The sequence below is a fragment of the Emys orbicularis genome, chromosome 16 (genome assembly GCF_028017835.1).
Source record: "Emys orbicularis isolate rEmyOrb1 chromosome 16, rEmyOrb1.hap1, whole genome shotgun sequence".
Classification (NCBI taxonomy): Eukaryota; Metazoa; Chordata; order Testudines; family Emydidae; genus Emys; species Emys orbicularis.
The window spans coordinates 30003729-30012189 of NC_088698.1; positions in this window are offsets into that span (position 1 = coordinate 30003729).

The following is an 8461-nucleotide window of genomic DNA, read 5'->3' on the forward strand; positions in this document are numbered from 1 at the left end:
CTTCAATGCAGTGTGATCTGGATGGACCCCTAACTTGTTTTAGGGCCCCTCTACATGGGGAAACATACCAGCAAAATATTCCAGATACGCTTCCACATGGGGAGCCATAATGGTATAACTACAGTGGCATAATTATACAGATGGAGACTAATAAACGTCCCCATGTAGACAAGCCCTTAGACTTCTGGGATACCTTTTTGTGTGTATCAGCATTGCTGAATGTCCTAATATGTAATCAAACAACATATCTCTACCCCAAGAAAATCTCTGTTCTCCTGGTTCCAGGAGATGTGACCTGTCCTCCTATTAGGCTTGGCACAATGAAATTTTTCACTTTTTGATAATTTTGACACTTAAAAAAACCTAAACATCAATGTTAAAGCATTTTCTAGACTTACTTTTTTTTTTAAATTTTATTTTCACAGTTGCAGGGAATTATGCAGGGGGTCAGGTAATTATTTGGTTATAATAGACGGTGAGATTCAAAAAGTTAAAGCTGTGTATAACTGTTAAAACACAAATTGTCAACATCATGTGTTAAATTATACAAAGTAAATATCCTTAAATTAAACTCATAAGTTCTCAAGTAGCACTTTTCTTTCTTTGCCATCTGTAAATTTTGATAATTATCAATGGAAATGTTTGTCAATTTGTGTGTATACACTGACACTGACATTTATTTAAACTGATGTTTATTGACTTTTACCAATAAAATCTAATCTTTCCAAGTGTACCTATGTTGCCTCTTCTGTGCTCATGGAGGTATCTTGCATCTAGGCAGAGATGATTTGATCATATTTCTTTTTAAGTGTTTTTACAAAAAAAAAAAAAAAACCCTTGAATTCAGTTCCTTTCCACCATCACCTCCCTCCCCTTGCGCCGGTGCACACCCCCATAACTGTCTCTGCATTAAAACTTGTCTTGCTGGCATAGCACGGGCCTTTGGCAGCTAATCCAGGGCTTGAGAGGCAGAGGGCAGTTGTCTGCTTCCTCCTAATTCTTACTCTTCTGTGAGTCTTCCTTCCACCCTCCCCCAGCTCCTGTGTGTGTGTTCCGATTTTTCTTTTCTTTGATGTGACTCGAGTGCTGGAGCCTATGGTCATCTCTCCAGCCACTGAGCAGTCACAGCGCCAGCGGCCCATGCTGCGCCTGGAGAGGCTCACCTCTTGGCATGAGCCCATCTTTGCTTTCCATGCCCAATCCCTGAGTGCCAGTTGAGGGGACTGTCTTCGATGCAGTTATCTTAGCTGAGACCATGAAACTCATGACTCCATCTTAACCACCAAAGAGCCATCAGATGGTAACCTTCAATCCCTGGTAAATATTCAAAGCAGCAGCCTAGATACGGAAGCCTCTAATTCTTGTTACTATTCTTCTCAACCATTCAGTTCCCCTCTCCTTCCCCTCACTAAATAAATGTGAGCAGTGAGTGTGACGCCTCCATTTCATCCTCTGGCTCTGTTCCCCCAGCACAACAACTCGAACTGTGGACTCAGTCCCGGACGAAACAGAGCCCTCCTGCTTGGGAGGAATCCATCTGACCTGTGGCATCTCAGTCAGCAAATTTTCGGCCTGTCTTTAACTGGGCTTGTGTTGCATCTGATTTAGGGTGACCAGATGTCCTGATTTTATAGGGACAGTCCCGATTTTTGGGTCTTTTTCTTATATAGCCTCCTATTACCCCCCACTCCCTGTCCCGATTTTTCACACTTGCTGTCTGGTCACCCTAATCTGATTGTCAGTTGGTGAGATTAAGCTGTTCAAGTGACAAAGGACCTGATTGGCTACAGCAGCTACAGCCATGAGGTGTAAGTGACTTGAACTGTGCTTGTATGTCAGCAGAGTGCAGGTTTGTGCTACAGCCGGGGTCGGCGACCTTTCAGAAGTGGTGTGCCGAGCCTTCATTTATTCATTCTAATTTAAGGTTTCGCGTGCCAGTCATACATTTTAACATTTTTAGAATGTCTCTTTGTAGAAGTCTATAATGTATAACTAAACTATTGTTGTATGTAAAGTAAATAAGGTTTTTAAAATGTTTAAGAAGCTTCATTTAAAATTTAAATTAAAAAATGCAGAGGCCCCTGGACCAGTGGCCAGGACATGGGCAGTGTGAGTTCCACTGAAAATCAGCTCGCGTGCCGCCTTCGGCACGTCTGCCATAGGTTGCCTTACCCCTGTGATACAGTATTAGCATTTGCAAGGGCAAATATCTCACCCAGGAGCCACATCCTCCTCCCTGAGAGCGGCTGCTGCTTGTTTGTGTGAGGTAGCAATGGAAACCATCGCCTAAGGTGGCCAAATGGGGAATTGTCTTCTAAATTGATGGATTTTGATCCAGTATCCGGCTCTTTGGACCCTTCTCTTTAGGGACAGGAAAATGGTCCCTGGAATGACGGAAGAATTTCTAGAATTATTTGTATTACCACAGTGCCTAGGAGCTGATCGCTTACTACAGAATTATCAATTCTGACAATGGCTGCTGTGCGCTCAGCCTTCAAGATGGGGGCAGACAGCCCCTCAGTGTTTTTAAAAGGGTTGTGCCCTTTACAACCATCAATTGCTTCAACGCTTTTCTGTTGCTGACCACAAGGGGGCAGTGGAGACCCACTCTTCTGAAATACCAGGAGCCTGTATTCCAAGGCCGGGCCCTTGGATAGTGGTTGGCAGGGTCGGCTCTGGCTTTTTTGCCGCCCCAGGCAAAAAAGCCTTCGGCCGCCCCCCCCCCCCCCCCCCGCGCCGGGGGGGGGAGGGCGGCGAGCCCCGGCGGGGGCTCCGCTCTTCCCCCGGCGGCTGGGGGGAGGGCAACCGGAGCCCTGGGAGGAGGGTGGCGAGCCCCGGCGGGGGCTCCACTCTCCCCCCGGCGGCCAGGGGGAGGGCGCCGGGGGGGAGGGCGGCTGGAGCCCTGGGAAGAGGGCGGCGAGCCCGGGCGGGGGCTCCGCTCTCCCCCCGGCGGCCAGAGCGCAGGGGGCAGGGCGGCGAGCCCGGCCGTGGCCCCGCTCTCCCCGGCGGCCGGAGCGCCATGCCGCCCCCCTCCAGGTGCCGCCCCAAGCACAAGCTTGGTGGGCTGGTGCCTGGAGCCGGCCCTGGTGGTTGGGAGGCACCTTTGGCATAGAAGATATTGGGGTCTTGCTCTGCAGTACAGCTTCTCCAGGACTGGCGCTGGCGTCAAGCTCTGATAGGTCCACTTAGAAACGGTTAACAAAGAGATCAAATTTGCTTATGCGCCTCGGCCCGTTTGATTTGACGGGCAAATCTTGCCCGGAAGCAGGGCAGCGAGTTACCTGTGCCAACAGCGGGGCCATAATTGCATAAGTCAGCAGCTCTAGCCAGTCCCAATTTATTAGAAGTAAGCATGGATTTTACAACCGGCCGCAAGTGCTGTCTTATTTATCTTCCTCTTCCCTCCCCCCCTCCCCCTCGGTTTAATCAACAGGAACCCACAACAAATAGCGTGATTGACATCAGAGGTGGTTTTCTGCTTACTTTTCACAAATGTTCTGTCCAAATAGGGGGGATAAATAACCTTTTCAATTGCAGTTACATTTACACTGGGTCTCACCCAATTAATTAATTACACACCTACTAATTACATAGAGGAGTAAACTGAGGCAGAGAGAGGATAAAGTGAATGGTGCTGACTCCGATTAGCAAGAGCCAGGCATAAAACCCAAAAGTCCTGCTCCCCTGCCCTAGCCACAAGCCAGCGCTGCATCCATGGATCTCCGTTCTTACAGCTGTCGTACTCACCTGTTCCTGCTGCCGTTGGCTCACTCTTGTAAAACGGACAGGTAAGAGGTTCAGAACGAGGCAGCATTTGAACAGCCGCCCCTGCAGTTTAACCCTGAGCATTTGAAGCGCAAATTACATTTTGTGTGTTTCTCCCCCCCCCCCGTTCCCCCATCCTCTCTGCCTTACCTTGCAGCTAGTATCCGCAGCAAAAGAGCAACCGCTTCGTATATTTACTTCCCCCCCCCCCATGTCTTTCTCTTTTTATAGGCTCATTTTACAGATGTGTAATGGAGCAACGATTTCTGCTGAAGGATTAGCCTGGTAATTTGGCTAATTTTTCTTCAGCTTCATTTTTCACATTAGGAGCTTTGCAAAAAGACTAACGATCCCAGCTTGGCCTCTTAATAGCCAGAGCAGGGAGGAAAGGTTGGAGTCTAAACTCCATCCTGTTGCAGAGGAAAAGAACATGTAACAATCTTTCAAATCGCTTCTTGCTTGGGTAGCTTTTGGCTTGGCTGTTGGTTCTGAGTCTGTCTGGGGATGCACGGCGGTCTGGTGACTAGAAGGCTGGGTTGTGAGATCTGGGTTCTAATCCTACCACTGCTACTGGACTTGCTGTGTGACTCTTCACCTTCCTGTTTCTTCTCCTTGCTGCTGTTCTTATCTGTGTAGAATCTTCAGGGCAAAACTGTCTGTACCGAGCTATCTTGATTATCACTTCAAAAGTTTTTTTTTCTCTTACTTAATTGGCCTCTCACAGTTGGTAAGACAACTCCCACCTGTTCATGCTCTCTGTGTGTGTGTGTGTATATATATCTCCTCAATATATGTTTCACTCTATATGCATCCGAAGAAGTGGGTTGTAGCCCACGAAAGCTTATGCTCTAATAAATTTGTTAGTCTCTAAGGTGCCACAAGTACTCCTGTTCTTTTTGCTGATACAGACTAACACGGCTGCTACTCTGAAACCTGTCTGTAGAGTGCCTACCACCCTGGGGCCTGGAGCTAATGTACTGTAAGTTCTTACTAGCCAAATGCTCTAGCAAAAAGGGCTGAGACTCCTAAAGAAAGGTTGCATCCAAACTCTGCAGGGATTTCGTTAATATAAACTATACCAAGGGTTTTTTCCCCTCTAAGTGGATCAAATGTGTTGAGACGTAGCTGTATTTCCTGACGAGGGCTGTGCGTATAATCTACTTTTATTGTTTTAGCCAAAAGGATGCTTTTCAATCTAATATCAGCATAAAATGAAAACCTTTCTTAAAAAAAAAAAAAAAATGTCCCCACTTGCTTAAGGAAACTTCTTTGATGTTTAATGCTCTGTCTTGCTGAAGGGAGGGATCCAGAGCTCATGGAGTGATGCCATGCAGCTGTGGGAGGGGAGTGAGTGGGCAAAGACAGCCGAAATGCATCATAAATCCTCAGGGAGGGGGAACTCTTTTTTTTAAAAGTGAATGCAGAGACTTTGAATCTCAGACTCTCTCTCTTGTAAATCATTGTTCACTATCGTTCTGCCTGCAGGGAAAATGTTATGAAATGTCTGGTAGATCGAGCTGGCTGGCCAGAAACCTTAAGGGATGACCTTGTAGCTAAAGGCATGCCTGGAATAAAATACCTGCCTTCTGTTCTCGCTCCTAACAAATCTGCTGTCTACCTGTCTTGACTTTCAGTTGGGTAGGGAACCTTTTACAGCTTCAAGAGCAAGTACTGCTGCTGTGAGAGGGGCTTCGATTCGACCCCGGGGCGTATTCCTTAGAACTTCACGGAGTAGATTTTCACAAACCCGACTACGGTGAGGAAGCTGTGTCAGCCCCTGCTTACAGAGATGGGGAAACTGAGGCGCAGAGCTAAAGGCCCTGATCTGAAGCCCACTGCACTTAATGGAAGGATTCCCGCTGGCTGCAATGGACTAAGTGATTTGGGCAGGGAGTCAGGGGCAGAGCTGGGACAAGAGCCCAGGTCTTCTGCCACCAAAGCGCGTGCCCTGTATCTGGATTGCTGCCTTGTGCATGCTGCCAGCCAGAGTCTGCCAGTGCAATTGCAGGCAGGGGTTAAAGACGGGCTCATTTCTTTTCAAGAGAATGTTCTCTTACTTGCCTGCTGTGACCAGCCTCCACATCCCGTTCACAAGAAGGGTCAGACAAAGTTCCAGAGGGATCTCAGGCTCCAGGCCATACAGTGGCGTGGGCTGGGGGCCGGGCAGGAATGCTTCCCTAGTTGTCCGGATGCCGGACTCTGTTCCACGCTTACTCTCCTCTCCTCTGCAGGATCAGCGCGAGGTTACTCTCCTGGGGGGGCGTTTCCCTTGCTCCATAATCACCAAGCTGCTGGTCCTGGCGGGGAGCTCTTTCAAGGAGCGGGGCGGCTGATACCTGAGAAGGAGTTGAAGATTTCACGTTGGTCTGAGAAGAGAGTGCCAGCCGGACCTCGCGGGCGTCTCTCGCTGGCGTTCCCAGTTTGCCTTCCCAGTGTAAGGCGGTGCCTCTTCCCAGGCCGGTCTTGCGCCTCTAACCCTGCTAGGAATTTAATTAGTGCTTGGCTCCCCTGTGTAAATGGCAGTGGTGTGGTTTGTGTGGGCGCTTTCCTCCCCCTGCAAGGCACAGATGGTTTTTTTTTTTTTTATCAGTGTCAGCAGCGGCTTCTTTCTGCTCTGATGAATAGATTCTAAAGAGGCAGTGACATTATTTGAGATAACAGCGAGAACAGCAAAAGGGTCAGTGATAGAGAGAAAATGTCAGAGCGCATAGATAAAAGGCAGGGGGTGGGGAGAGCGGAACTCGGGTGGGGGGAGAAACCCTGCAGTCATTGTCTAGCTGGTGCATGCACCAGGACGGGGAGCCCTTGGGAGAACAAACTTCCCCTGAACCAGTTTGAAATTCTAATGGAGTGGCTAAAGGGGGGGCTGGGTGCCCCTCTTGCCCCAGCAGCCAATTCCTCCTTTTCAATTCGATTCAATTAGTCCTCTCCCTTCGGAGCGTGTCTCCGCTGATGGCCAGTGCAGTGCTGTTTGTATTGCACACGCTCTGCTTTGCAGCCGAGAGGCTGCAGGGAGGTGGCAGAAGATTATTTGTGTTTCTTCCCCTCCTTTCTCCTGCGCCTCGCTCCTTTTGGTTCCACAGGGCTTCTGCCTCCCCTTGTTCTTTTCCCTGGGTGGGTATGAACCGGCCCCAGGATGGCCCGCGCCTGGGCCAGCCGCAGGCTCTGCAGGCATTGGAGCTCTCCGCCCCGGGGTCAGTGCCATTCCAGGCTGGCAGTAATGCCCGCAGCCCCTAGGCTTCCTGCAGGTCCCAGTGCCCTTAGGCAAATTGGGAGGAGTGAGCAGCCAAGGAATTTCCCCTGCACTGGCTGCTACTGACCACGCACCTGTCTCTAGCGCTAGCCAACGATGGTGGACGTAAGTGGACTCTCATGGGGCCTGATCCAAAAGTCTGACATCCCCACTCTCAAAAATGATTCTGTGAAACCCACATTTTTATGTAATCCGGCATCACGGGATCAGTGTACTGTGGAGCAGAATGGGCCTCGCTCAATCCCCCTGGTGTTTCAGCTGGTTGCAGTCGTCTTCACTTCCTGTCCTAAACTGGGCCGTGCCTGCCACCTTCTGTCCCCTAGGCAGCAATTCCTAGGGTTGGTTAGTGCAGTCAGCGATGGGCAGTTGTGGAATCGCCATCAGTGGAGATTTTTAAGAACAGGTTGGACAAACCCCTGTCAGGATGCAGCTGGTTTACTTGGCCCTGTCTCAGCCTGGGGAGGGTGGACTGGAAGACCTGTAGAGGTCAGCCCAGCATTTCTAAGATTCTCTGTAGCAGGGGTCGGCAACCTTTCAGAAGTGGTGTGCCGAGTCTTCATTGATTCACTCTGATTTAAGGTTTGGCGTGCCAGGAATACATTTTAACGTTTTTAGAAGGTCTCTATAAGTCTATAATATATAACTAAACTATTGTATGTAAAGTAAATAAGGTTTTTAAAATGTTTAAGCTTCATTTAAAATTAAATTAAAATGCAGAGTCCCCCGGACCGGTGGCCAGGACCCAGGCAGTGTGAGTGCCACTGAAAATCAGCTCGCGTGCCGCCTTCGGCACGTGTGCCATAGGTTGCCTACCCTTGCTCTGTAGGCTCCATCTCCATAGTAAATACTAAACTTCTCTAGCTCTAATTTCTGTTCAGTCATGTAGTGCTGGGGCAGGACTGTGCCATCGGCTCTGCTCTCCAGGGGGATACGGGACAAAGCATTAGCAGATACATCACACCGGTCTTTGCAGGGGCCTATGCAGACACATAGGTAGGCTTGGCAGAATTTTGATTGATAATATTGATGTTTATTTTTAAGCAGGTTTTTAAAGTTTATTTAAATTTTTGCAGCGGTGGGAAATGAATTGGGGGGGGGGCAAACAGTAATTGTCTAATGACAGTAGATGCTGAGATTCAAAAAGTTAAAGCCTTATAACCGTTAAAACACAAATTGTCTGTTTTGACACACGATGTCGACAAAGTAAATAGCCTTAACTCAAACACTGGTTTGTTCTCAAGCAGCATTTTTCGCACTTTGTCGTCTGGGGATATTTTTTGGCTGTCTGGGGTGAAATAGACGTTTACCAACATAAATCTGATCCATCCATGCCTACATATCTGAGAAAAAGTCCCTGCCCTGGGAGTTGTAGGAACAATCCTCCACTAGGGAGCAGAGCCTGGGTGACCTGATCACCTGCTTTCTTCTCTAGCACTTGGCTCT